Genomic DNA, 27,913 nt, shown 5'->3' with positions numbered 1-27,913 from the left:
CGGCGGCTGGTCGGTGTTTCGGGGTGCGGAGGCTCGTGGGGAGCCGTGTGAGGATCACGGGGGACCGTGTCGAGCCCGCCGTCCCGGCCCCCCTCCCGCCCCTTTTTTTTCGGGGGGGGGGTATTTTTTTCGCAAAGGTGCGGGGCGGGTGGGTGGGAAGCGCATTTCGGGGTGAGCGTTGCGCTGGGAGGAACAATACCAAAAGTTGTCTGAAATGGTAATTTCCGTTTCCCATTTCATCATCTCGGGTAGGCGTTAGCCCTGTCCGTGCTGCGCAGGGCCCGAGCTCCGAGCCCCGCCGGTCTGGTTTAGTCCCCGGTTTAATCTTTAAATCGCTCCCTGTTTCTCTCCTCCGAGGAGCCTTTGTGTGCCGGGGAGGGGCCGCTCGACACCTTTGCCCCTTAGAAAAAAGGAAGAGAGGGGGAAAAAAAAAAAGGCTCCCACCCCCAAACAGCTGCAGCCCAGGACGAGCCTCCCCCAGCCCGGGGACGGATTCATGTTTAGAAAGGCAAATGCGCTCGGGGGGAGCCGCGCTGAGCCGAGCCCTCGGTGCCCTCTGCCCTTTCCCAGAGGGAGCAGCTGTCCGGGTGTGCGGCTCCAAACGGGCCCTTCATTGAGGCACAGGGGCCGTGTGTTTACGGCTTGGCTTCTTCCCCCAGCCTTGGGGATCTGTTTTGGTATCCAGTTGCAGGAAAGGGTCCCTCCCCCCTCCTGGTTTTGTACACAAAGTGCTCTCTCACCGCTGGGGACACGGCTCTATAGGCAGAGAGCGAATTCCAGGCAGCTCTTGAAGCAAAATTGCCTCCTGAGATGGCTTCTGAAATGGGGGATACACCACTTTTATCCTTCCGTAGGCAAAGATTTTTAGGTGAAAACAGCTCTAATGGCCCTGTGCTTTCCTGAAATCTGTATAAATTTAAGGAACTTGGAGTTCAGTGTATTTCTCCTTTTTTGTTTTGTTCACAAAATGGAACATTTTTATATAACCACTCCAATTATTTCCTTTTTCTGTGGGGGAAAACCACTCCATGGAGTCCTGGAGAGGGAAAAGGAGATTAACTCTCACATGTTTCCAAACGACACCAGCACATTCTTTGTGTGTGCCCTACCAGGAACTCAATATTTGGCTTGATTAGCTTAAAAAGGGAAAACGTTGGCGTTTTTACAGGCTGGATTTCCTGGCGGATTCTGGGTTGGAGCAGTCTCAGATGGTTGTGGGGTGGTGGAAGGGGTTGGAAGGTGATGTGGAGCAAGGCGTACACTGAGTTCTGTGCCTCAGTGGGGAAACTCTGGGACAGTGTTTCCTTAGAGCACCAAACGACGCCCTGCTGGTGTGACCTGCTTTCTCTCTGTGGGAAGCACTTGGCAGTGCAGGATCAGGCTCGGGAGTGGTCTGTGCCCGCTGGGGCTCTGGGTGAGCTGGTCAGGGTCTGTCCCCAAAGCCGTGTCTGTGCTGCCCCAGGTGTGCCGGGTTTGTGGAGCTCAGCGGTTTCCAGGCTCCGGGTCTCTGCTTCCAGGAGAACTCGTCAGTCCCACGGGAGGTATCGGACCTGCCGAGGCACATCCAGCCCGGAGCAGGGCTTGCTGTGAGCCTGGGCGGGCAAGCTGGGGCCTGCGGCACCCCCAGGCTCAGCTGAGTCACAGCGAGGGCTGGTTTGTGAAACTCCTGCAAACTGAGCTGCCTGTGCAGAGAACAACACGCTGGGCCTGGAGCACGGAGAGCCCTCATTCCAAACTGTACTTGCCTTATTCCTGCTGTAAATAGTGGCTGAGAATCCCCGGCCATGTCAGCGCCGGCTGCTGCGGCTGCCTGGAAACTGGAGATGTTGCATTTCGTGTTCCACAATTGGTTCTGCTGTTCAGTTCTGCTTCTGCTTTTAGAAATGAACTCTAGTCTGTCTCTCCATTTCATAAAAAAACATGGCTCAGGGTGAATTTTTTTTTTTTTAATGGGCTGCTTTTTGTTTTTATGATGTTACAACAGCATTTTCTCAGACTTAAACCTGCAGATTGTCCAGTTTGGGTTGGGTTTGGATGGGGGGAAGGAAACTAAAAAACAAAAAACCAAAAAAACAAAAAGCCCCAAAGCAAAACGCCTTTGTCTTAATTTCTTCCTTCGTGTGTGGTAGCCAACCTGGTAAGATTATTTTATTTTCTGCTCAAGTTTTAGTGGACTAAGTCCCCCAAAATGCCCATGAACAAAGCGAAGCGTGTCGTGGTGTCGTGCCGCGTTCTTCCGCTGCTCAGCAGAGCAGACAAATGTATTTCTCTGGGGTCAGTGAGACTCGTCGTGTTAATCAATACTGTACCAGCAGTGTTCCCTTTCCAGGGAACCAGATGGGCTACTTACAACTGGTGCTGATTATTTTAACTGTGTAATTGTAACATGGCTGCGTGATGACAGTGTTTCCTGCAGATACTTCAAAGGAAGGTTCCCGACGAGTGTGTCTTTACAGTGTTTAATCTGCCCTCTTTGTCTTTATGTTGTGGCTTTTGGACATGTGTTTGAAGTACTAAGAGTGTTTTTTTTCTTACCTCCTGCTTTTATATGCATTAAAAGGAAGCAATGCTGTGGAATGATGAAGCGTCTCCAGTGTGGGAATAAACCTGGGGTTTTAGAGGCTCCCATAGTGGTGTTTCACTGAGTTTTAAATCCAGGCAGTGACTAAGGCAAAAACTAGGAAGAGAGTGAAGTGGCTGTGAGGAAATGGCAATATTTTTTTTTTTTAAACAGTGCATGTGGCTTTGTTTTGGGGAAAATATGTTGTGTGGTGACTCGAGTCTTAACTGGGACAGACTAATTACTCGGTGAAGAAATCCTTCTCTGAGGGAAGGAAACACGCAGGGCCAGAGCTGGTTAATTACATTTTGTAAAATTATGGAGTGATGGCTTTCTTAGGAGGTCTGCACCTCTTCCTGCCCCTCTTCCTGCCCTGTACCTGAATTTCAGGCTCAGCAGTTGCCTTACAGATTGAAATTCCTCCTGGGTATTAAGATTTGATGGTGGTAGACCCAGAGCAAGTAGTGGCAGGTACTGCTGCTTTTCAGTACAGCAAAGCAAATAATACTGGAAAATATTTACATGGGGGTTGTTATTCTCCTCGTATTTCCTTGATGAGCTCTAGTAAAGGTGCTTGTGTGCTCCCTCCATCGCCAGGGAGAATTCCCTGCATTTAGGTTGTAAAAGGCTGCAGAGAGAAACTGGTGTCTCCATAGCAAAGATTCCAGGGTTTCGTGATCAGCTCACATATATTTTTACCCCCATCTAATTTAAACCAGTCTGCACGACACTCACAGGAATGATTTGTATGCAGCTTTTAAATATTTTCCTCCTTCCTGCGTGAGGGATTAGCGGCACGGAGCTGCTTTTTCGGAGGGTTCTCAGCCAAGTGTTACGTAATTTGTGTGCCACCGATGCACGGCCATAAAAAATACTCCCAGCAATGGTAAGGGAAAGCTTGTGTAGGCAATTATTTGAAATCACAAGCGTCCTAAGCAGGTTTGTGCAGCCTTAAAAGTCTGGGCAAAACGCTGCCTTTGGAATCCTGCTGCTAAGGGGGGTGGGAAGCTGTCAGTGCCCGTGCTCTGGAGGCTGGTTTTGAGCGTATTCCGCTCCAATTTTCCAGCTTTCCTGTGTGAGAACTGGTGTTTTCTGGTGGATTTTCTCATGCAACTGTTGGGTATTTGAAAATATTAATTTCTTTGAGTCTGGGTGGTGCTGCTTCAGCTGGGGCTGCTTGTAGGTGATGCCAATTTGTAATCTTTTACGAGGGGCTGAAAAAAAAAAAGGTAAAAAGAAGCTTAAATGCTAATAGGAGTGAAAAATCTGCTCGGCCTGGAGTGCGTGTAAAGGAAGCGGGTGCACGTTGGGCTGTGGAGTCTCCATCAGCTGAGCTGGGGGCTTTTAAAAATCTGCTCTAATTTTTATGCTGCGTGTGGAATGGCTAATCCCATAAAAGCCTTGCACCTTTTGACAGATGAAACGCTGCTGTTCTTCACTTATTTGAGCAAAATATTTTTATAGATGGTATTAGCGCCGTGGCTCCGAGGGTAATGCAGCCCTTACATGAGGAAGATCTTGCTTTGATCTGACAGCTTTCAAGATCCATTTCCAATCATGGAGTTCCATTAACTCTGTTTGTAATGGCACCCTCAGACTTTTTTTCTGTTTGTGTGACTCTTTGGCGTGTTAACATTGCTCTGTATTTGAGTTCTCTTTAATAAACTGAAGGAGTAATTGGGGTCAGGAAGGGAAATAATCATATTAGAAGGTGCAGTTAATTATATCGGGTATTTTGGGCTCCATAATTCTTCCTCTTGATTCTAATGTTTTCTTTGAGTTGTAGGATGTAGTGAAATTATGAAATCACCAAAATAGGACAGTGGGGCAGGATGGTGCCTGAATGGTTCATTTTGGGAGTGTGAAGTGAATGTGGCTAGATGGCCATGAGGGTTGTTGGAGGTGTGGTTTCCCTGGTGAGTTGCCTTTTCCCTCTTCTGTGTGGTCCAGTGTCCATCCAACTGGCCCTGTGTCTATCCAGTGGGATTGTGTGGTCCTGTATCAGTCCAACAAGGTCGGTATGGTCTTATGTCTATCCAACATCATCTTTGTGGTCCTGCACCTCTCCAACGTGATCTGTGTGGTCCTGTGTCACTCCCAATGGGATCTGTGTGGTCCTGTGTCCATCCAGCATGATCCATGTGTTCCTGAGTCCCTTGAGGATGGCATGGGAGCCCTGTGTCTCAGCAGCCCCCCGTGCAGGGGTTCAGGTGGGTGGTGGGTGCTGGCTCTCTGCATGAACAGCCTCCCCTCTCTCTCTACTCCTCCTCCCTTCGGGCACTGCCGGCATCTCGCCAGGCCTGGTTTTTCCTGCTTCTCTCAGTGTTGGTTGTGGGAAGGCGTGAGCTGCCAGAGAGCACTACTCCTGAACCCCTCTATCCTCGGGTTAATTCTCATTTCTGGAGTTCACCATGTGAGTAAGTCATGCTGCTCGTGTCTGTGTAGCTGCTGTGAGCAGAGGCTGGAATTGCAGCCTGGGCAGGCTGAGGGATTGGGAGACACTTCCCCACCGTACTCGGCGAGGCGGGTGGTGGTGACGGGGAGGGAATTGGCTGCTGGAGCCAGGAGAAAGTGATGTTTTTTTCTAGGTCAGGGTTGAAGGCACTGTCAGGGCGGTGATGTGCAGCATATATTACTGTCTGCATTGTCCCTGCCATATGGATGTGTGCAGCACTGCCCTTGGCATTCAGGCATTGAATTATTTATCCTCTCCAAATCTGGAGGCAGCCTTTCTTCCCCTGCTCGAAGAAAACCAAACTTAGTCGATGAGTGTTTTTAAAATAAACCTTCCGCTGTGAATTACTGCAGTGGCAGGAGCAGGGTATTGATTGTATGTTGCGTTTGGATTCGGAAACCAAAGGTTACAACACTGGATATCTTGTGGAAACACTGAAATATTTATTTTGCTGTTAAGTGCAAGTGTGTCTGTGCTGGTGCTGGGTTTGCGTGTGACTGAAATACCATGTAATGAAATTCACGGACTTTGAGAATGGAAAGGGTAGAAAACTTTGTACTGGGTGTAAAAGCAGCTTTGTCTCAGCTGTGTGAGGGGACTAATGCTTTTCCTAGGGAGAAGGCATCTCCTTTCCTCTTGTGCTGTGTTGGATTTGCTCTGAGAGCAATGTTAAGGTGGTCCTTGTTTGGGTGATGGGCTCCAGGTGCTCACTGAGGACGTGGGTGTGTGCAGGGTGTCACGAAAGGGTGGTTACAGGGTGGGGGAAGTCAGGGCAGGGAGGGGAAGCAAACGCTGGAGGAAGCTGGCTCTGTAATTTATTTTTAAGACACTGACAGCTTTGCAGGATAAAAAAGGTCTAGCATAATTTACCTTTAGAGCAGCATAAAGCTGCTAAAACTGTGTCACAGGCACGGGGAAGAATCAGAGAGAGAGAGAGTCGAGAAGGGAGATGTTACCCTCTAAAAAATTCACCATGATCTGGAGGCAGCGTGTCCCTGAAGGCTTTGCAGCCGGAGGCTGGAGAGCTGGGCTTGGAAATACAGTGCTGCCCTCAATATCTGGATGTGAAATGAAAGGATGTGTAATTAGGAACTGTGAAAAAAGGCATTAAATAGCTTTAGAGGTGAATGGAAGCTTCATTATTAAGCACCAACTGCTTGACTGCAGTTCATGGTGCCTCTTCCTTTCGACTCACGCACACATGAAAGTGCTCCCCGCCCCCAGCGCAGCCTTATCGGCTTATCTGGGCAGGAGTTCAGAGCCATAAAAACTATATCCTGCTTACACCTTCCAGCCGATCCTGTGACCTGCTCTGTGTAAACAAGTTGTACCAGGAGCTCCAAATGACTGGTAAGTAGCTGGGTTTCTGCAGACTGGCGAGGTCCAGGAGCAGCCAAGATAAAGTTCCAAGAAGTTCTCCGTTGGGAATGGTCTCCTGATAGCTGCTACAGGGAGGAGCTGGCAGGGCTGAGATCCTGCTGACTGTGGCAGTGACCAGATCCCTTGGGAAGGAGTAATCTTTGGGACAGACTTTACACTCCGGGACTGGTGTTTTCCACGTTCTGCTGGAGGGTGGTTGCTGCAGATTGTGAAATGTCAGCGTTGTCGTAATGACAACACGGCTCTTGCTGCGCCGACTGGCGTCCTGCGATTGCGTCAGGCCTGGGGTGGACTGGAGATGTAAGCCTGCCTATAAATATATCCATATATCTTTGGATGGATGGATGGGATTAGCCATGGCAAAGCTGGAAAGAGATGTAGGTAATGCAGGGAAGGGATGTGTGAGTGGGGGGACACACAGACATCCTGCTGTTGGCTGTGCTCTGGGGGTTTAAATACCCCAGGGTGCTCTGGTTACAGTGTTTGGCTGCTGCTCACCCCAAGCTCCTTGGTTTCATCTTGCAGCTCAGCATAGGCAGATCCATTTATCTGAGCTGGACCGTGGGCTGTAATGAGCAAGTCTGGGGATTTTGTGTCTAGAACTTCACCTTTTGAGCAGTCCAAGGGTTGAGTGTACAGGTTTGAAGATGAAAATCTGCTCTCCTTGAACGTTTGGGTGGTTTCTTGTCCCACCAATTCAGAAGGACGTGGGGAACATGCTGGTTTTTGGAATTAGGCTCCCTGATAAGGGCTCTCTGTTCTCCAGCCTCCCTCCTTGCTGTGGCCTGTCCCGGCACGCATCGGGGTCCTGTGTGGTGGCTCTCCCGGGCTCTGAGCTGTTTGCTGTTTCCATTTTTCCAGCAGCCCAGAAGGTTTCTGGCTCTCTGACGGGGATCTGAGGTGCCTGTGTTACTCAGCTGCTCTGTTGTGGGTGACGGCAGTGAATTCAATTCCCTTCCCCTGTGATCAGTGCTGGCACTGGGGTGTTAAACTGGTTCTGTGGTGAGAGCTGAATTCCTTTGAGTTATCCTTCATCCAGGGGGGAAGGGATCAGATGAGGAGGCAACTCTGTGGCTCTTTCCTGGTGTGCTGAGTGTGCTCCTTGGTTAGGGAGCTAGAGGTTGTAGTCTTAAGCACTGGATTTAATTTCCTTCTGCAGCGTGCTCTGTCTGTAAGCTTCCCCTGCTTCACCCACCAGGATGTTTCCTCTCCCTCCTGGCCATCCCTCCCCCTTCCCAAGAGCCTCATCTGATGGAGATTCTGCACTTGCCTTGGTCCTCCTCATGCAGGATTCTTGTCTCTAATTTTAGCCTGTCTGCCTTTTGATGTTCCTTCCCGTCTGTTCCTGCCTTTCTCCTTCTCTCTGAGATCATCCTGCGTCTTCCTCTCCTTCTGGAGAGCTGGGCCTTCTTTTTCCATGGCGGCAGGGAAGTACTTGGGAAAGGAGTGAAGCTGTGTTGAAGTGAAGGATCCATGGGCATGGGTATTGCTGGCAGGGATGTTAGGGATGCTGTGCTGTGCCGTGCGCTTACAGGGAGCAGCTCCTTCCCTCTCCTGCATCTCCCTCACCACTTAACTGTTCCTGCTTGGATCTGCTCTTGGAATCTCTCCTGTATTACGGATTCATCCTGTATTTGTTCGACAGAGCTCTTCTGTGAGGTTACCAGTAGTGCTGCCCAGCAGCCTGGTGTCCCTGAATCTCCTGCCCTTTTCCCTGCAGGAAAGCTGCAGGAGGCCTGGTTTTCCTGGGAATCTGACTCCATGTTAGTGTGCATTTGCTTATGTTTATAGGGAAAATTACTTCTCTGATGTGGAGGCATTTGACACAGTCAGGCAGTTCCCTGCAACGGGATGGGGAGCCCATCAGGGAGCACAGGGAAATCCGACCCTGGAGCCTGGGTGTCCACGAAGGCCTCTCGGCCTGGTGGGATTCACCTGCTCAGAGCCTTGTGAGCGCAGTGTGTGGAGCATAATCTGATTTGTGCCTGGAATATAAATCCTGGCTGTTGCAGACGTGCAGCCTGGGGTTTTACAAGTTCTTTTGTGAAAACAACATTCAGCCCCTCCACCGCTGCAGCGAGGAGCTTCCCTGGAAACCCAATCCCAGCAATTAGCGAGGTTTGCAGAGGATCCTAGCAACTGCTGCTGGGCTTTGAATGGCAGGGTTTAGTTCTGTTTATTAGTCTGATGTTTGTTGCTGTTTTCTGTGCCTTGTATGGAGGTACATAAATTAAACCACAAGAAGTTCCACCTCAACATGAAGAAGAACTTCTTTCCATGAAGGGTGGCAGAGCTCTGGAACGGAGGGTGTGGAGTCTTTCTCCCTGGAGATATTCCAAACCCACCCAGACACATTCCTGTGTCACCTACTCCAGGTCACCCTGCCTTGTCAGGGGGTTTGGACTGGGTGATCTCCAGAGGTCCCTTCCAACCCTATTTGGTGATATCCTCCACATCCTATGGAGGGAAAGGTGGAAGGAGCCATGGATCAGTGACTAAATGAGCTGGAGTGATAATGGGAATGCTGCTGTGGGCTCTGCAGCAAGTGATCCTCAGGGAAAGTGGAGCACGGCTGGAATATATTGGGTGGTGTGTGACTCTGCTGTTTGTGGGTAACCTGAGCTCACCTGTGAGGAGTTTTGTTACCCAGATCCTCCCTGACCTGACTTGCTTTTGTCAACAGTGGCTGGGGATGATTCGGGAGCGATGCTTTCCACGAGGCTGGTTATGTAAAACCTTAATGCGCCGCCTTGTTCCAGCTCGGCTTTACAACGTGCGCGGGGCTCCGAGTGGAACTTCAAAGGAGGGAGTTTGCTTTATGGTTGAACCTATGAGCAGTTTTATGTGCAGGGTGGAGTGAACTCGTGGAGAAGATTGCAGTTTTCCCACTGTCATAAAAAGTTACGATCCTCCTGATCCGAGCATTGTTCCGTAGGCGGAGGCAGGAGGCAGATGCAGAGGTCAGTGGGAGCGTGCACGGAGAGGGCTCAGATGTGCCAGCGCAGTGAATGCCCTTCTCTGTGCTCCCAGCTCTCCCAAACAGCTTCAAAAAGTGCCTTGTGCTCTTTCTGGGGCTTCCTAAGAAACCTGCACCTGTGTTACTCGTGGAACAGGCAGAGCATTTCCATGGGAAAGGAACTTGGCAGGGCAGCCGTGGAAGGCAGCTGAGGGGGGGCTGTTTTCCAGGGCAGTATTTTAAACTCTTCTTAAAACGTGGCGCTTCAGTGGCAGAGACTGTAAGTCACTTTATAACCTTTCTTTCTTTGGGCTTTTCTTTGGGGTATGAGCCAAGGGAGTTAAAAAAATAACCAAGTGACTGCATCTTGATGAGTCTCATTCCAATTAACTTCCCTCATGCTCCCTAAAATGTTCAAAAACTGAGATATATTCCCTAAAAAAAGGCTGTTCAAGCGAAGTGATGACAGTGGGAGAGTAGGATCACCTTGTACAGCCTTAACTGTGGCCTTTTCTGAAACCATTTCAGTGACCTGTGGAGGGGTATAAAGTTCTCCTAGCTGTGGAGTCACCACTCCAAATTCTGAAGTATAAAACACTTCCCAGTTTTCAGTGAGTTATAACTGATTAAAATAAGTCACTATTCCAGTTTCAATCAGATCTCTATAAACTTAACCCCTCCTTTAAACCATTTTCTGCTGAGATAGGGAGGTATAAATGTGCCCTTTGTTTGCATATAGGAAAATTAAAGGGTCACAACATTAAAAAAGTGCATTTGAGATCTTCTGAAAAGCTGTTCCTTAAAGAAATTTTTTTTATAGAAATGGGCACATACCTTGGGTAGGGTGGGTTGTATCCCATTCTCTCATCTTGAAGAATTTTATTCTGAATACATTAAAACTTGTGGGGGGGGAAAGACTCTGATCCCTCTCTTTGGATGACCCATTAGCTGCTCCAGCTGCCTTTTATTTATTTTTGTAGACACATGTGTGAATGTAAACATTTTATCTGGAATGGCCTCGCAAATGTTCCCGCATTAACATATATTGTCATGGAGAATAATTTTCATTTAACTGTAATTTGCTTTATATTTTCCTGCCTGGTTGCCATGGAAACGCAGACGGATGTGGCAAGGACTCCTCACAGGAGCCAGGTTATGGATTGCCTCTCTAATGGACCTCTGTTAATCATGCTGCAGCTTCCACCGGAGGAACCAGGGCTGTTTGCAGGAGACACTTCATTTAGATAAACCGTGAGATGCCCGTGGTACCTCAGCTTAATATCCAGACTTATCAAGGGTGCTTTTTCCTTCTGCAGAAGTTTTGTCATAAGAACTATGTCCTGTGATTGTGGAATTGAGATATATTTAAATTTAATGGCAGTTAGACTTGATTTTCAATTTTCATTTCATTTGCCGGAATAGCTTAACTGGTAACGCTCTTTCCTTGGCTCAGTTTAAGATCTGAAACGTTTGAAACAGAGCAGTGAAACATTTGTTATCCTTATCCTTGTGCAAGAAGTTGACTTGCTTTTCATAGTAATGTCTGTGCTTTTGCATTTGCTTTTGGCTGCCAGGAGGTGGAAAGGGGGTGAAGATGGATTTTATTACATTTGTTGTCTGTGGATTTTGGGTCTGTTTTGCACCTTCTGTTTTTGACTGCCTTGTCCAAGGCTGGTGTTCTGAGCTGAGCCCAACACGACTTGTCCAGAGAAGAGAACGGAGCTAGGGAAGGGTCTGGAGCACTGGGAGTGGCTGAGGGAGCTGTGGGAGCTCAGCCTGGGGAAAAGGAGGCTCAGGGGGGACCTTCTCGCTCTCTCCACCTCCCTCCCAGCCGCAGCCAAGTGATGAGACATCTCCGGAATCGCTGCACCACGGTGATGACTCCTTCTACCCTGGGTCTCTGATGGCAGCGGCGGTTCTGGAGCAGCAGCAGCCACTGGCCTGGCCTTAATTGCAGAGGGATCCCAGGGCAGGAGATGCCTCCCTTGCAAGGGCAGCAGTGGCATGTCTGGCAGAGATGCTGTGTTCCTGGTGACTGTCCCATCGACGTGGCCCAGAAGGCCAGTGGCATCTGGCCTGTACTAGCCACATTGGCCAGTGGATTCTGTGATCTCCAGGATTATCAGTGCTCAAATTCCTGACATTTTAGGATGCACTGAGAATGATCTCTGCCTTTGTCCATGTCCACTAGCTTGTTGAATCCTTGGAAGGAGCTGCCTTCCAGCTACTGAGATAAGAATCAGGGTGGCATTGGTTCAAACTGAACTCACCAATTAGCAAATGATTCATTCTTGCTTTGGGGATGAGCTCAAGGAGAGAAAACCAACCACCCAGGATTCTCTGCTCTGTGTATTTTCATGGCAGAAACCTCACCTCAAATTTTTTAAAGCATGAATTTCGTTTGTCTCCTGAATGAGAACCCTCAAAATGAATTTTTAGCCGGGTTTTAGATTGCTTTTTGGCCCTTTCTTTGCTGCTGGTTGTGGTCAGAAGCCCATGGCCGGTTATGTAAGGCCAGATTACTCCAGCACGTGGATGCTTCCCCATGCATATGGTCTCACAGTTATTTCTTGGTGCTTTACAGAAGGAATTGGGTAACATTTTGTTCTGTAATGCAGGATGAAGAAACCCAGCATGTCTTTCTGTAATGGCGTATAAACAAGTAGTGTAACATCCTATTTAAGGCATTCGGAGGAGGAAGGGCTTGGGAGGGGAGGCAGGGCTGAAGCAAAGCTTGATTTTCCTTAGACCTACACACCAGATTTGAGTAATTTTGCCTTCCATGAACACTGTATTAGAAATGAGCTGGTTTTGAGGTGTATAAGCTCAGTTCTGTGTGTGCTGTGGGTATGGAGGAACCCTGTTCACCTCTGGCCCCCTCTGTATGTGTTTCACTGGGTGATGTTGGTGCTCTTTTGCTATTCATAAGGGGCAAATGTGCTCCACAACAGCTAATTTTAATAAAAGTCTGAAAAATTGCTAGGTTCTGCTCAGGACTTTTGGGTCGTGTATGGACTTTGGGTCTTGTATAGACTTTTTGCATTTTTCCTCCATTATTTTTATTTTTCCTCTTTTTTCTACCTGTTATTCTGTAAATGCTCCAGATTGAGCATTTGTGTTGCTCAGTGACGTGTTTGGGATACCCAAATTCACCTCTGCAGAGGGGTAGGTGATACCTTCTGCGTTCTGGCAGTGCCATCTCTAAACTCTAAAGATGGGACTCTAAAGATCTAAACTAAGGATGAGACAGTCAGAATTCCTGGTAATTTGTGAAATTACAAACACTTTCTGTAATTCATAGGTTTATATGCATTTTATTTTGTTTTTGCTTAACTTCAGCTACCTGAAAACCAAGTGTTTGTAACCAAATGCTTTATAATCTGAAGACATTTTGTGTGAGAGTTGTAAAAATATGGAATAGCATGAGAAAATATTAGGAAGCAATTTTTGGAGCTGAAGTTGAGTTGGTATTTCCAGTATCACAGGAACGGCATTGTGTGGGAATGAAGGCAGAGGTGCCTGATATGGTTCAAGTCCTTCCAACCCAAACCATTCCATGATTCCATGCTGTTTTTAGGGTTCACTTATTTGCATTTGGGTTCAGATGGCAGCTCGTGCTTTACTTTATCAGAAGTCATAGAAAAGTGTTAATTGCAGATAAAGCATTATAAAGCCAAACTGTCATTTTCATGACCCCTGGGTTGACTTTGAGCCACTCTACATGCCATGTCCTGCCATGAACACAGCGTTGAATTTGACTCCATTAGTTGCTGGGGAGATGTGGGAAGGAAGAGCACTTCTAACATGTGGCTGTTCCCAAAAAATGGTGCAAATCAAGATGAGCTGTGGGGCTCTGGAGTGTTCAGAGGAGCTGCCTTGTTGTAGGAAGAGGGATTTCTTCAGGGAGTGGGTGAATTGTTTCCTTGTGCTCAGAGCAGCCTCTTAATGAGCTGCCCTCTCCAGGGTGAGGAGAGATGGCCAACTCCAGCCTGGGAGGCTTCCACCACATCACTGCCTTTGGATGGCTTGATCTAAAAATACATCCCTGCCTGCACAGTGGATTTGAGGCACGTTAATCTGTTCCCTTTAGGAAGGAGACTTGTACTGGATGAACTATTGTGGAAACGGTATTTTTGCTGTGCAGTGTTACCAGTTTTCTTCTTCCAGCAGCAAAATGTCGTGGAAATCATTGTTCTGCTTGGAATTCCCTCTCTGACAACAATAGCAGCAATGGGGTGGGGTGGTTTGGAATTGTTTAATGAGGAAAAGTTTTGGAGGAGCGAGCTCTCCCAGGCTGCACAGGCTCCACCACGTGATTTCTCTTCACCATTCCGTCTCCTGCAGGAGCGGCCGCGTTCCCACTGCTGGGATAGTTCTGACCACTCCTAGCTCTTCTGGCACAGCTGTGTAAGGACACTGAGATTTGAGCTGGATTTTGGTTCGTTGGGTTGTAATTTAGCATGTTTTCCTGGGATGAGGAGGAATGGGAGCCTGCCAGGATAACACCTCAGAGCAGTCCTGGAGTTATTGCTACCTCTGAGTGCAATGACTCATCCCGAAGCAGACAGCTGGTGCCCTCGATCCTCACTGGAGCTCCAGACACGTTCCCATGATGTGCTGCAGTGTTTCTGGCTGCAGGCTCAGCTGTGACGCCGCTGTTTATTGTCAGCCTTTGTTTCCAGGTAACTTTGGGGAATGTTTTAGGGCAGCAGCAGGGCCAGTTCAGACACAGCGTTGTGGGCTGGAGGTGCGTTTGCTGCCTGGTGTTGAACAACTCAGTAGCTGAAGCTCTCCAGCGAGTTACAACTTGACTTGCTGCTGTTTGTGCCAGTGGGAAGCTGCAGTGGGGCGTTTGAGGTCTGGGATCCACAATGACTTGCAGCAGGGGTTGCGTAAGTGTGTGGAGCTCTCTGGTCCCGGCACTTTGTTTTCTGTGTGTTCCGGGAGACGCAGCTTTTGCCTCTCCAGCTATTTAAGATTCAGAGTGTATTTTCCTCCTTTGATGTTTGGCATACCTTGACAGACTGAGGGAGCTGGGCTTGTTCAGCCTGGAGAAGAGAAGGTTCTGGGTAGACCTTAGAGCCCCTTCCAGTGCCTAAAGAGGCTCAAAGAGAGCTGGAGAGGGACTTTGGACAAGAGCCTGGAGGGACAAGACATGGTGGGATGGCTTTAAACAAAAAGAAGGGGAGATTCATATTAGATATTAGGAGGAAATTCTTCCCTGTGAGGGTGGTGAGGCCCTGGCACACGTTGCCCAGAGAAGCTATGTCTGCCCCATCCCTGGAAGTGTTCCAGGCCAGGCTGGATGGGGCTTGGAGCAACCTGGTCAAGTGGAAAGTGTCCCTGCCCATGGCAAGGGGTGGAACAAGATGAGCTTTGAGGTCCCTTCCAACCCAACCCATTCCATGATGTTGACACTGGAGCTCACTTGCTGTGTCTGTTGGACTTTTACCTGCTCCACCAGTCCCTGTTTTCCCAGGACCTGCTGCTCATCAGCACAGACTCAGTCACAAGCTGCTCAGACAACCTCAACCATTTGTAAGGAAACTGTCTTTAAAATATGGATGGCATTAGAGGGACTCAGGCTTAAAATTAGAAACTGTTTATGATGCACAGTTGTAGTTGTTTACCTTGAACCATAATTATCTTATTTCCTGAGTTAAAAACGTCACGTCAGCGTGCTGGAGCAAGATTTGATGACAAAGGCATTGTTTTTAGCCACCAGCAGAGCAAAGAACACTTGAAATGTGTGTCTAAATATGATTTTATAACCTAAAGTATAGCACACTCAGGATTTTAAGTTGGCTCTGGAGGTTGCGTGGGCTTATGGGTCGGCCATTTGGCCGGGGATCAAGGGACTGGGTTTAATCCTGACTCTGTCCTTTTGTCCTATGAGCGCTTTCCTTGCCACCCTCTGTGCTGTTTGTTTGGACGGCCCCGTGTTGGAAGGGAGGGATGTGCCCTTTCTCCGGGTGTTTGTGGATTTTCCTGGGGCGTGGTTTCGTGGCACAGCCGGAGCGGGGTTGCGCTGCTGGGGGTGGTGAGGCTCCCCCACCCTTCCAGCTGGGGGGCAGGAGCCAATCCAGCCCCTTCGGAGCCGGGAGAGCAGTGGGAAGAGGAAGATGAGGAGGTTTTCTGCTGGTCTGGCAGGTTCAGCTGATTTATGAACAAGCTCTGGAGTGGCCCAAGGGAGAAGCTGGGATCCAGCAGCTGAGCAGGGCCAGAGCCTTCCCTCTTTGGGAACCCACATCCCTCGAGCCCCTCTGAAGGGCTGGGGCACATTTGCTAGCACAGACACATTCTAGTTCCTTATTTTATTATTATGTTTCCTTATTTTATTATTCAGCAATGCTCTCTGAGCCCATGTGGCTGAGGTGGCCTGTGCCCTCCTCACACCCTTTTCCAGATTGGATTTCTATACCTGAACTAAGCAGCAGCAGCTCTTTCTCACCTGGACCTGGTGCTGCCAGCATGCTCCTTTCTCAGGAGAATGGAAAGTGGGAGGGGAGAAGCTTCTTTAGTGATGACAACTGCTACTTAAACCTGTTCAGGGCATAGAATAGAAGGGGAAAAAAAAATATCAGTTGAAGCTTTAGGCGCTTTCAATGTATGCGGGATTTTTAAGGAATCTTTTTATTCTGACCTCAACTTGCCAGGCCCCAGACAATAGGGGAGGGATGCCATGTGGAAATCAAGGAGGTGCTTCCTTTCAGCTCTTTCCTTGCTGTGTAATTTGAGGTGGTTGTAAGGCACTTGTAAGTTGGGAACTGAAGACTTGAGCACATTCTACAATTACATTTTTCATGTTGCTTTCTGGGGGCCTCCTGGATTGTCTTGGATTGTGACAGGGAATGGTGTCTGATCCTTATATATACCTGGGTGTGGGCTCTGAGTGACACCTGCGTATTCCTAAAAAACCTGTGTCTAGGGTGTTGAAGTGTCTGATTGTAATGTTTGTGTGGCCACACGTTTTTCTTGGCTGGGGAGGTTTTATTCCACTATTCAGACTCCAACCAGAATCCACTCTGTGGATAAGTTTGCTGTGTTTTTCCTCTTTGAGGGAGGCTGTGTCTGTTCTTGAAGGCTGAACAGTGACTTCCTTGACTCCTCCTTGGCTAATTAGTGTGCTTTAAAATGGGATGTTTGCATCCTTTTCACCAATCAGCATTCAGAGAGGAAAGGAAATAGTTCAGGTATTAATAGTAACCTGTATCCAATTTGCCACCAAATTGCACGGATGCAAATCTCTGGGACTGCAGAGGTGACAGATGTGTTTGTCACTCTTCTGAAAAATGGTCTGTATTTTCTCAATGTGTTAAAATTGAGCATGGAGGAAGAAATGCAGATTCATATTTTAAATAAAGGGGAGCTTATCCTGGACCAGTAGCATCGTTTACCCTCCTCCTTCCCTTAGGAGAATGTACAGAGGGAATTGAGTCAAATTTTATGGTGAAGTCATGGGAAGAGGTTCACTCTGGAGACAGGAAGGATGTGTTTGTCCCACCTCAGACTTGTATTTAGGAGGAATGGGAAGGAGAAGGTACGTGGACTGTGACGGCAACTATGACCGCAGTTTAAATTATGGCTCTAATTCCAGAGAACATCCTTCTTGCCTTTATTGGGTTGGTGAAGGCCAATATCTTGGAGCTCTATCCCCATCCCTGGAACTGTTCAAGGCTCGGTTGGACAGAGCTTGAAGCAACCTGGTCTAGTGGAAGGTGTGCCTGCCCATGGCAGGGGGTGGAACTGGATGAGCTTTAAGGTCCCTTCCAACCCAAACCATTCCACAATTCTATGATTAATTAGGACAAATTGGAGCTTCAGGATTTTCTAGCCTGGCAAAAGGGCACAGTAGGGTTTTTGAGCTCTCAGAGATGGGCACTAGTTGTGTCTGTGTTCTGAACTCACCTCTGAGTGTCCCCTTCGGTGAGTCAGTTTGTGCTTCACCCTGCATCTTTCAGAGCTCAAATGGGAGAAATTCCCCTGGGTCACTGGGGTTATTTGAAGTGCAGACAGGTTTTGGGCAAACCTAAGCTGGAAACCTGGCACCTCCATTTGTTTGCTGACTGAATCCTAGCAATTCTTCTACAGGTACCTATGGGCAGGAGTTGAGCAATCTCCAGGCAGGTTTTTGCTGAAAACTTATATTCTGTAGCTATTGAATATATGTATTTTCTAATACTTGATTAATTTTAGTTTTCCCATAAACCTTTCTAATTGTCAACATCTGGGAATCTTACTGCTCATGCTGTTGACTTTATTTGCTTTATTCCTCGCTAGTTTTCCTTTATTCTTTCTTGGTTTTATGCCCAGGAAGAGCATTTGTTTTCTGATCCTTCTACCTTTTACTTGAACTTAGTGTGTACTGGTTTCTGTGTGGACCTGGAAGTCTTTTCCTGGATAATATTTGATTTTGAACTGTTATGCCCTGAATTTTACATGTCTGTGTATGCTGCAGTACATAAGCTTTGTTATTCATGCTGTCTTTGTGTCTGACTGAAATAATTGGGTTGGATATTTACTACTTCTCTGGTGGGGCTCAGCAAATTTTCAGGATACGGAGGTCACATTTTGTTCTTGTTTTTGTGGGAACTAAACCTGATCATGGATCAGTTCTGCTTGGACTATGCACACCACTGTGCATCCTGTGTTTTCCAAATGGCTTAGGAATTAAGAGCTTATGCTACACTAAAATAAACAGCTTGAGGGTTCTGTAGATGATGATGAAGTTTCTGGCTGGCTGGCGAACCAGTTCAGGTGGTTTGAGAGCAGATCTGCTGCTGCTGGTCTGTGCTGAGGGGTTTTTTGCGAGCATGTTCTCACGAGTTAATGTGGACCTTCATTTTTCTGTGTCCCAGTAGTAATGATGTGTTCTCCCAAAGCCAGACAGAGCATCTTTGCTTTGCACGTGCAGGTCACGTAATAAAGAAATGAACCTGATGATGCACCTTTTTGGAAGAGATTCAGCCAGGCTGGAAGGACCTAGCAGTCTTAGGGAATTATATTTCATACTGGAGCTCTGAAAATGAAAAATTGCAAGGTCTGGGAGATTATTTGGAGCATTGGAGCTGACAGACAGGGGTGCCTGTAGCTCCCTGGGCTGCTGAAGGGGTGGTGGACAATTATTTTTGGGTGTTTCGACCTTTTTCTTACTTCTATTTGTGACAGAGAGGCCACTTGATGGAAGTTATTGCTTTTGTTAGGCAGGTGCTGCTTGTGTAGTTAAGACTTCTTTATCCATTTGCTGATGGATTTCAGGAAGAATTTCCTCATGGAGAGAGAGGGCTGTCAGGCATTGGAAGGGGCTGCCCAGGGAGGTGGTGGAGTCCCCATCCCTGGAGGTGTCCATGGAATGCCTGGATGTGGCAGTTAGTGTTCTGGGCTGGGTGACAAAGTGGAGATCAGTCACAGGTTGGACTGGATTGTCTTGGAGGGCTTTTCAACCTTAATGATTCTGGGATAACAGTGCACAATCTTTAAGGCATTTACCGTTATTAAAACAAGAGGAGAGGTTTTTTTAGCTCGGGCAGACTAAATCATGGCAAACAGTGTCCTCAGCCCTGGTCTTGTCGGTGGTTGCTGGTGCAGCCTTGAGCTGCAGCCCAAGGCTGCTCAGAGCAGTCCCAGCAGCTCTGTTTTGACTTAGGACTTTCCACTCCTCGGAGAAGCCACAGAAAGATGGTCAGAGTGAAGGAGGAGAAGAGGGAACGTGTTCCTATGTTTCCAGCACTCCTAATTGTGTGCGCAGAATTGAAAAGTCTGGTTCAGTGGAAGCTATTGGGGCTTGTTTGGCTACTGTGCCACATCACGCCAAGATTCTCCAAGTTCCTGCAGGGTTTTGGAGCTGGGGCTCTTCTGACAGCCCCAGGTTTTTATTCTGCCAAGTACCTTTCAGGCTGCTTTTGTGGATCTTTCCAGAAGAAACAGTAGGTAGTTTTAGAGGTTGATGATTCTAAGATATCCTGTGTCATGGTAGCAAACTTTAAATATCTGGTATGAAGAGACCAGATAACCAGTAGTGACGTTGGTATGTCCAGCAATTCAGAGTTCACTGCTCAGATGCATCTTGTGTGCTTACAAGGGATAAACTCTGTGAAATGTTCAGCTTCTGCTGATAATTAGTTTTCTGGCTTAATGAAATTCAAACATTTACAATATAAAAGGGTTTAACTGCCTTTTTTTTTTTTTTGCACAGATCTTGAGGAATATGTGAAACATGTTAAAAATACTTATGTGGTGAGGCCCTGGCACAGGTTGCCCAGAGGAGCAGTGGCTGCCCCATCCCTGTGAGTTGGATGGGGCTTGGAGGTGTCCCTGCCCATGGCAGGGACTGGAATGAGAGGAGTTTTGAGGCCCTTCCAACGAAAACCATTCTGGGATTCTGTGATTTGTCATCACAGATCCTGACCTCTCTTAGTTCACTGGAGGTCTCCAGGCAGCTTGGTCATTCCTGAATTTAGGCTTCTGTCAACCCCCAGTTCCTTGTAGTCTGTGTTGTCCGTGTGAGACTTTCAGTTAAAACACTGAAAGATCAGTTTAGTTCCACAGGAATCACATCTTCTTTCATGCTTGTTACAATGGGAGAAATTGACCCTTGGGCTTTTCACCCACACCAGTGTCTTGATCTGTGTTTTTGAGGACAGTACCAGGTTATTTTGTATTTTTTATCAAGTGGCACAGATGGCAGGAGCTTTAAAAACTGTAGATCTCAGCATACCTATTATTTTCAGGGCAAAATAAAGGAACTTTAAGACTGAGAATATATCACCTACTTCAGTTATGAAGGCCATCAAATTAAATTTTATTTGATGGTACGATTTTGTCACATTCAAACACTGAGAGGTTTTTTTGAGGACTAGTGGAATTCTCTCTGTGCTTTGGCTTTTCACTTGAGTAATTGGCGCTGTTTGAGCATAGTTGGGATGTGATTGCTGTGGAAATATTTGGAAACTATAGTGAAAGGCAGCTCCTGGAGCTTACCCTGTTGCTGGGAATCTCTCCGTAAAGGGCGAAAGTGGCTGTGGAACATGACAGTTTGTGTGTGTGCCTGGAGATGGCTGGGCTGGGAGCTGCTGATAGGCTGGAGGGCACTGCAGCTGGATGTTTATCTCAAATTTATGGGGATTTCTTGGAAACAACTCTTTTCCCCATTCCAGCAGGTGAAAGCTCTGACTGTGCTGGCTCAGTGTGGTCAGGCAGGCACAAAGCTGTGCTGAACGTGCCTATGAAGTGCATTGAAAAACACTTCTGGATTTCCCCTCCCTCCAAATTTGTTGTTCGTGATCCCTCTTGATTCTGTGTTGGAGGAAATGGAACTTATCTGAGTGCAGGAGCTCCGTGGTGTCCCGTGTGCTCCCCTGAGTATATTTTCACTGGAGCCCTCGGAGAGCTGCCTCATTGAAATTCTGTCTCTTTGTGGAATTATTGTGAGGGAAGCAGATGAGTGCTGTGGAAAAAGGCTCTCCTAGTCCCTGGAGATTTTTTCCATTCAGAAGTTACTCTCAACCAGAATCTAAATCTCATCCTGAAATCCTGTTACGCTGCTTAGTTCTGGATCACCAGAAAATCTGAATTGATGCAAGTCTGACTTTGAATCCAAAAACAACTTCTTGCCCCAAAGCAGCACTAATGAGAAGGGGAATCCTGCTGGAAAAGTTGCTGTGCAAGTATTATTGTGCTCCCTAGGGCTGCAGTTGGTGTCAGGGGATCCCTTAGTGCTCCAGGACTCCCTGGCCACGGAGAAATCCATGAGGTAGCCATGTATCTCCTGCTCTTCTCAAAGAAAAATGTCAAAAAACTTTCTTTGCTTGTCTGGAGAAGTTTACCTGCCACAGGATTCCTTTATTTGAGTCAGGACTGTGTGCCCGTATGTGTTCCTTTGGGTTTTTGGGTTTATATTGGCCTGCTCCTTTTCACTGAGGTTCCAAAGACTTCCCTTGGCTCAGCTGGAAGCAGCTCTGCCCTGGATGCAGCTGTGTTGCTCATCTGGACATCCTCCCTTTGGCTCTTGTTGGGGAGTGAAAGATTCCCAAAACAAACAAGGCTCTCCAGGGGTTCCTTATCTCTTCCCCTGTGTGTCTGTCCTGGCTGGCCTTAGGGTCCCTCCTGGGTGATTCTTGGAAGACAGATGTCCAAATCCAGCTAAATCAGAAGTTGTAAGGTGATGAGCAGCAATAAAGTATAAAATTGTCACCTGCTCTGCAAGGCGAGTCCCAGTGTGATAACGTTATGGGAGCTAAATCTGATGCTGTTTAAAGAAGTGTCGGGCTCCAGAGCGTGATGTGAGGGAACTGGGCCTGGAAGTTGTGCAGATGGAATTTGGAAGAGGAATAATAGATATAACAAGGTTTAAAAGCAGTGGTTGGATCCCCACAGTGAAAACATGGATGTGAGAGCGCTCAGTGCCGTGGTGTGGTTGACAACGTGGTGTTGGGTTAAAGGTTGGGCTCGATGATCTCAGAGGTCTTTTCCAGCCTAAATGATTCTGTGGGAGCATTTGGGGAAAGAACACAAGAAGCTGAGTGTTCTCAGTGAGTATGAGAGGAGGAAGAGGAGGAAGACCATCAGCACGGGGAGGTCCAAGGAGTTATGGTGGTCTTGGAGTTGGGGAATCTTTAGCCCTTGGAAAGGGGCAGCTGGAAGTGGAGCAAACAAAAGCTGAAGTGTTTTGTACTTTGTAGTTCCCCACTTGTAACTTTATATATGTGAGTTTTTGAGTAAAAAATTGGGGTTTAGCACTTCTGTTTTTAGAAGGAAGGGCAATTTGGGAGAAATCCAGATTTTCCCACTGTCAGCTGGAGCAGGGGTTGGTCACTGTGTGCCCTCGGTGTGGTTTGCAGTGTCTAGAGATGGGATGTGGGATTTTGGGGAATTTGGCATGAGCAGGATGTGGAGCTTGGAGTTCACCCTTTCACCTCTTTGTATGGGGCAGAGTACCTGCAGTTGGACTGGAGAAGGCCCAGTGCTCCCAGTGCCTCAGGTACTGCTGCTCTCCTCCGGAACTGGGCTTTAGCAGTTGGACCTGCAGTGCATCAGCAGCTTATTTCTTTGCAAAAAGTTCCTTTCCTGACCTGTTTCTCTGTGGAAGTGTAGCAGAAGCTCCGGTTTTTCTGGGATAAGGCAGTGTTTTACATGTGGCTGTGTCCAAGCTCTGTTCTTCCACACTACCAGTCCCCAAACAGGCTTATTTGTAGTTCAGGTTTTTCCTTTCTCCTGTGACTTGTGCAGGTTCCCACAAAACTGTGCCATTCCAAACTCAGCCCTTCTGCAGGGGATGACTGTGACTCTTGGGGGATCCTCTGGAACTGACTGGGTTGTTCTGCCTGGGGGGGAATTTGTTTGTGAGCAGACGTGGTGGTGGGCCATGGGCAGAGCTGGGGGACCTCCAGGATGGAGCAACCTGGGCTGACTCGTCTGACCTGGGAACATGAGGAGTGCAGGATTTGAGCTTGGAATCTGCCAACCCTTTCATGTGCCAGTTAATGACTGTAATTCCCCTTCACTTTGGGTGCTGAGAGCTCCTGCTGGTTCCTGCCCAGCGTCGGAAATTTCACTTCAGGAATTTTTAGCTGGAAAAATATCCTTGAAAGTACAATGACAGCTGGTTGGAAAATAAAGTTGGAGGTTCATAGTGGATTCACTGCTGTTCAGAGCAAAGGTGTGCTTGGAAAGAGAGTGGTGGTGTTGTGGGTAATTCCGTGAGTTGTTTGGGAAGGTGAATTTCTGGCGTGGGAGCTCATGCTGGCTCTGCCTGTCTTTGGTTCATGAGCTGCTCACAGTTCGGGAGCTGACATACCTTTTTTTGTAAATAAACTGGCTCTAAAACCACACAGATGGTCACAGAAACCTTGAGACAAGTGATTTTTTTTTTTTAATCTATTATCAGAAAGTTATGGAATGTGATGGATGCTCGGCTGAGCTTCCACTATTCCTTGTGTTCCTCTGTTTGTGCAGACTTGTTATCAGGGAGTTTATTTCTGGATTAGGCAAGTGTTTGTACTTGGTAACCTTCATGTACCCAAATCCAGCGTGCGTGTTGTGAATAAAATTCCCTTGGTTTAATTTTCTAATGGACCTATTCCTCTGTTTTTCAGATTACACAGCGTTTTTGGGACACACCTCTGTTGGATTTTAATATATGTCCTGCTAAGAAGAGCTTTCAACTATGGAATCGGTAAATATTGACTTTATTTCTATCTAAATATTCTGGTTTATTCCCTAATAAGTGCTCGTGTCCCTGTTGGAGTGTTTGGTTTTGCCTTTTTTAAAAGTCTTTATTTTCTGAACTTTGAAGGTAAAAATTGCAAATTGCATGGGATGATATTCCTAACCAGGAATATCTTAGGAGCTGTCTGTAGTTCTGAGGTGCCTTTTTAATTTTAGACAACTTTGATTATATCAAGTTTTTCCCTGACTTCAGTGAAATAAAAGTGAAATTTCCTGCCTGGGCAGTTCCAGCACAGGTTTGCCCAGCAGACTGTGCAGGTTGTTGTTGGTGCTGAGTATTAAATAATATCATGGTCCTCTTTCTTTCTCTTTGCTTTCAAAATGTCTTGAAAAAACCCAAAGTCTATTAGTTTCCCAATGTTATGTTTCCTTGTGATTAGTCTAATTGAAACAGATGGCACCTACGTTTCATTTTGGGCAGAGAAACCTCCCAATCTGCTGAGACTACAGTTTGATTCAGTGTTAGGATTCAACTTTTTGAGAGCATTAGCAGATGTAGAAATAACAGGCTGTTGTAGAGTGCAGTTTAGGGGGAAAAATGAGATTTTTGCCTCTGTTTCATGGTAGAGGCTGGTGCTGTCCTGGAAGTCCCGGTGGTGTGGATGGAGCTGGAGGCAGGGGGTTGTTCTGGCTGGTTTTTTGGATTGTTGTGGCTGGTGTTTCTGCAGTGCTGGTGGTTTGATGTGCTGGGAGCTGATTAAAGGCTGTGTGAGCTCATCTGGGCGGTGCATGTCATGGAGGGGTTCAAGGTCACCCCCAGCATGCCCAGGAATCCTATGGAGAAGGCTCCCAGTGTATAACTCCAGTGTGTGGCTCCTGCCTTGGGGCTCTGGTCCTTGGCTGACCTCTGGGTTCCTGCTGCAGTGGGATTATTTGTGTTGAAGTTGTTGTCATCACGAGGAAGGCTGTTGGTGAAGGAGAGTTGCTCCATGTGGAAGTCCAGCCTTGCCCTGTCAGGTGCCTTTACAGGCTGGAAGGTGCCCTTTGTCCTGGATTTTGAGGGAGGGAAAATAAAAATCATTGTATTTAGTGTGTCCATAATAATTGCAAGGTATTCAGGTGGAGACAAGATGTTATTTCAGCTTCCCCTGGTGAATATTAATAGCAGGAGAAGCCTTTCACAGTGGAACAAAGCAGAGCAGGCATCAGTGACTCTCCCTGGGCCGTTAAGTAATTACAGTGTATCAGGTTTGAGCCCTTTTCCCAGCGTGTGCAGGAGCTCCTTCATCCTTCCTGGAAGCTCGGCAGGGCCCTGAGAAACCTGGCTCAGCCCTGACATCAGTGATAAACCAGGCTGGTTGCTGTTTGCTGCCTGTTTTATTTCCTAAGTGGGGACGAAGATGTTTAATTCTGAGTTTTGAAGTAAATGGTGTTTGGCTTTTTGAATGCAAACTGCCTTTTTAAAAGCAGGATAACAAAAACTTACCCAATATTCAGGTGTATTTGAGTGACCTTGTTTGGAAGGGTTTACTCAAAACAAGCCAAATTTGTCGTAGCCACAGAAAGGTTTGGGTTGGAAGGACCTTAAAGCCCATCTCGTTCCATCCCCTGCCGTGGGGAGGGATACTTTCCACTAGACCAGGTTGCTCCAAGCCCCGTCCAACCTGGCCTTGGACACTTCCAGGGATGGGGCAGCCAGTTTTCTGGGCAGTGGTATCTTCTTTTTCCTGTTGGCAGCAGGAATGGCTGCACCACGTTGGGCTTGTCCTGGGGTTTGGTGACTCAATTGCTCCCCAGCACCAACAGCTGGAGAGATCTGTGTGTTCCCAACACCTTCACAGGGAAGCAGGGGGGGCAAGGCTTTCTCCAGGCAGCAGCTTTAGTGGTGGCCTTGGCAGTGGTGTTTCAGGGAGTTCCTAATGAATATGCAGGTGTGGGATTAAAAGGATGAATGAGGAGCACTGAGCAGAATTGTTTTCCGAGCTGCAGCCGTGCTCTGACCTCCCGAGAAGGGCACGAGTGTAAAGCTGAGGCCTGTAGTGGAAAAGCAATTACAATCCAGGCTGCCAGGATTGAATTGTCCTCGGAAAGTCAGATGCTGCAATAATGGGAGCGTTGTTTAGCTGGAACGTGACTTCACTTAAATGCTCCATGTTTTTCTATTAATGCTCTTAAATGTGCTCGTATATGGGTCTCAATTTTTACTGCTTTGAGGGGAATCGAGCTCAGTATTCCACCAGGAAGATATTTCTCTGCATAGAAGTGTTCTGATGAGCTTGCTGGCTTTTTTCCATGTATTTCAGTTCTTATCCCTTCCAGATTAGAGAGAGGTGTTAGAAAATAAAACACCAGCATGTCTTTGTTCTTTAGCATGTTGGTCACCACTGAGCTGAGGAGAGTGGCTTTCCATGGGGTCCTGGGATATGGGAACATTGGCTTTCAGGGGGAGAAGCTGATGCGTTATGAAGCAGGGCCTGGAGAATGGAGGGAAAGCCACCCTCCATTCCATGGCACTAGTGGAATTACTAGTGCCATGTTAATAATTCTGAGGGGAAGGCTCTTCCAGTGCCTAAAGGCAGGGATAGATGAGATATTGGAAAGAAATTCTTCCCTGTGAGGGTGGTGAGGCCCTGGCACAGGTTGCCCAGAGAAGCTGTGGCTGCCCCATCCCTGGAAGTGTTCCAGGCCAGGTTGGATGGGGCTTGGAGCAACCTGGGATAGTTGAAGGTGTCCCTGCCCATGGAAGGGGTGGAACAAGATGAGCTTTGAGGTCCCTTCCAACCCAAACCATTCCATGATTCTATGGAGCATTAAAGAGGTAGAGCTGTGTGGTTTGTGGCTTTGCTGACTTTTGCTGTGGAGCCCTTTCTCCTGAAAAAGTACAGATTTTGGGAGTGCTGTAAAGCAGCTGGGTGGCTCTCCAGGTGCAGGTTTGTCTGGAGTGTTTCACAGGATCCAGTTTGGGTTTGTGCTGATGCCTAGGTCGACCTGGGAAGGGGAGATGGGTTTGGAGAGCATCCCATGATGCTTGTACACTGTCGTACCTGTGTGGCAGATGGGTCTTCACAGCCCTTGGGAGCAGTAAACCTGGGTGTCCAGGCTGTGCTCTGTTGGACAGCACTGAAGTGACAAAGTCTAAATTTAATTTTTAAAGCTATATCTTCACTGCCAGCAGAGGTTAAGTAGAGGTGGCTTAACTGTGAGTCTGGGCTTCTTTGTGTGTCAAACAGGCCTTGAGTTTTTGGACACAAAACCCTGCTGAGACCTACAGGAAAGAGCTTTAAATCCTTCCCCCTGTCCCCGTGAAAAAGCTGCTTTTTCAACTGTAATCTCAGCACAAGCATTTGCTTTGAGTGGTTGAATTGCTGCTTTTACAGTTCTCTGTATTTTCCCAGAATTTGTTAAATTGCCAATGTTATTCACATGCCACTTTTGGCAGGTGCCACCTACATGCCCTCAATTTGAACGTACCTTTCAGGAGAAGTGTAGGTAGGGAGGCTCCTCTCTTGCATGTCAGATGTTGGAGAGCGCAGCACTTCCATTAATTCACTTTCTCTGACCTTTCCACTGCTAATAAGCCAAGCTGGAGCACAATGCAGCACCTTAATGAACAGACCTGAGCTGAGCAGGGGCTGCTTTGAAAAATGTCTCGCTTGACTTGTTCCTTGGGTGTAATTCAGCTCCGAGTGTATCTGCAGCACAGATGGGAGTTATTGATGAGACCAACCCACAACCAAATACAACCTTGTCCTCCTTCCTCTTGTGTTTTGAACTAGAGAAAGCCATGCTAATAATTGCCTAAAAAGAAGGAAAATAGTTGGGGTTTTTTTCCTTGACTCTACTTAGTTTGGAATAATCTTATTCTTTGAGAATAAGACTGTATTGCGACCACAAAAATCCTAATTTTTAAAAGAAATCTACTTTGGAGTTGGGATTTTGTACATTTATATCCACTAATGTAACCTACACTGAACAATGTACAGTTTTGAGTTAGGAATATGTAGATTTATATCAATTAACATAATGTACACTTAAAAATCACAGTTGTATTTAGGAAAAAGTTCATTAAAACAAGCTCATAACATAGACAATGCAAGGGATCATCATTTCCAGTAACTACCAGTCTGTAACTTCACATAGGAAGATTCCTGAGCCACCCAGCCCAGGTGACACAGGGAGGCTGGATTTCAGGAAGGGATCTGTAGGTATTTTGGCGAGTAAGAGGCCGGTTCTGCTTCCATTGTTGTGCAAGGGCGTTCCTGGGTGTGACCTCTTGGGAAAGTAAAAGTGCTGGGGGCAGGTTGTGGCCTGGGGAGCGAGGGGAGTGTTTGGATGAGTTTATTTATTTACACGTATTTTACGGAGCACCGAAGCTTGTTATTCAAAGTTCTGGTCC

The 27,913-nt window shown here is 47.3% G+C and overlaps 1 protein-coding gene across 1 annotated transcript in view; it reads left to right on the top strand.

The window, feature by feature from the left end:
* Positions 1-27,913, top strand: part of ANKRD11 (ankyrin repeat domain containing 11) — a 135,195-nt gene that overhangs the window by 675 nt on the left and 106,607 nt on the right. The window contains exon 2 of the mRNA XM_051805929.1: positions 23,445-23,524. The gene's annotated coding sequence lies outside the window, so the exon portion shown is untranslated. The remainder of the gene's footprint in view (positions 1-23,444; positions 23,525-27,913) is intronic.

This window comes from Manacus candei, unplaced genomic scaffold (assembly GCF_025592945.1).
Source record: "Manacus candei isolate 608988 ecotype Guabito, Panama unplaced genomic scaffold, ASM2559294v1 h1tg000065l, whole genome shotgun sequence".
In the NCBI taxonomy this organism is placed as follows: domain Eukaryota; kingdom Metazoa; phylum Chordata; class Aves; order Passeriformes; family Pipridae; genus Manacus; species Manacus candei.
This window is presented reverse-complemented; position numbering and strand designations above follow the sequence as displayed.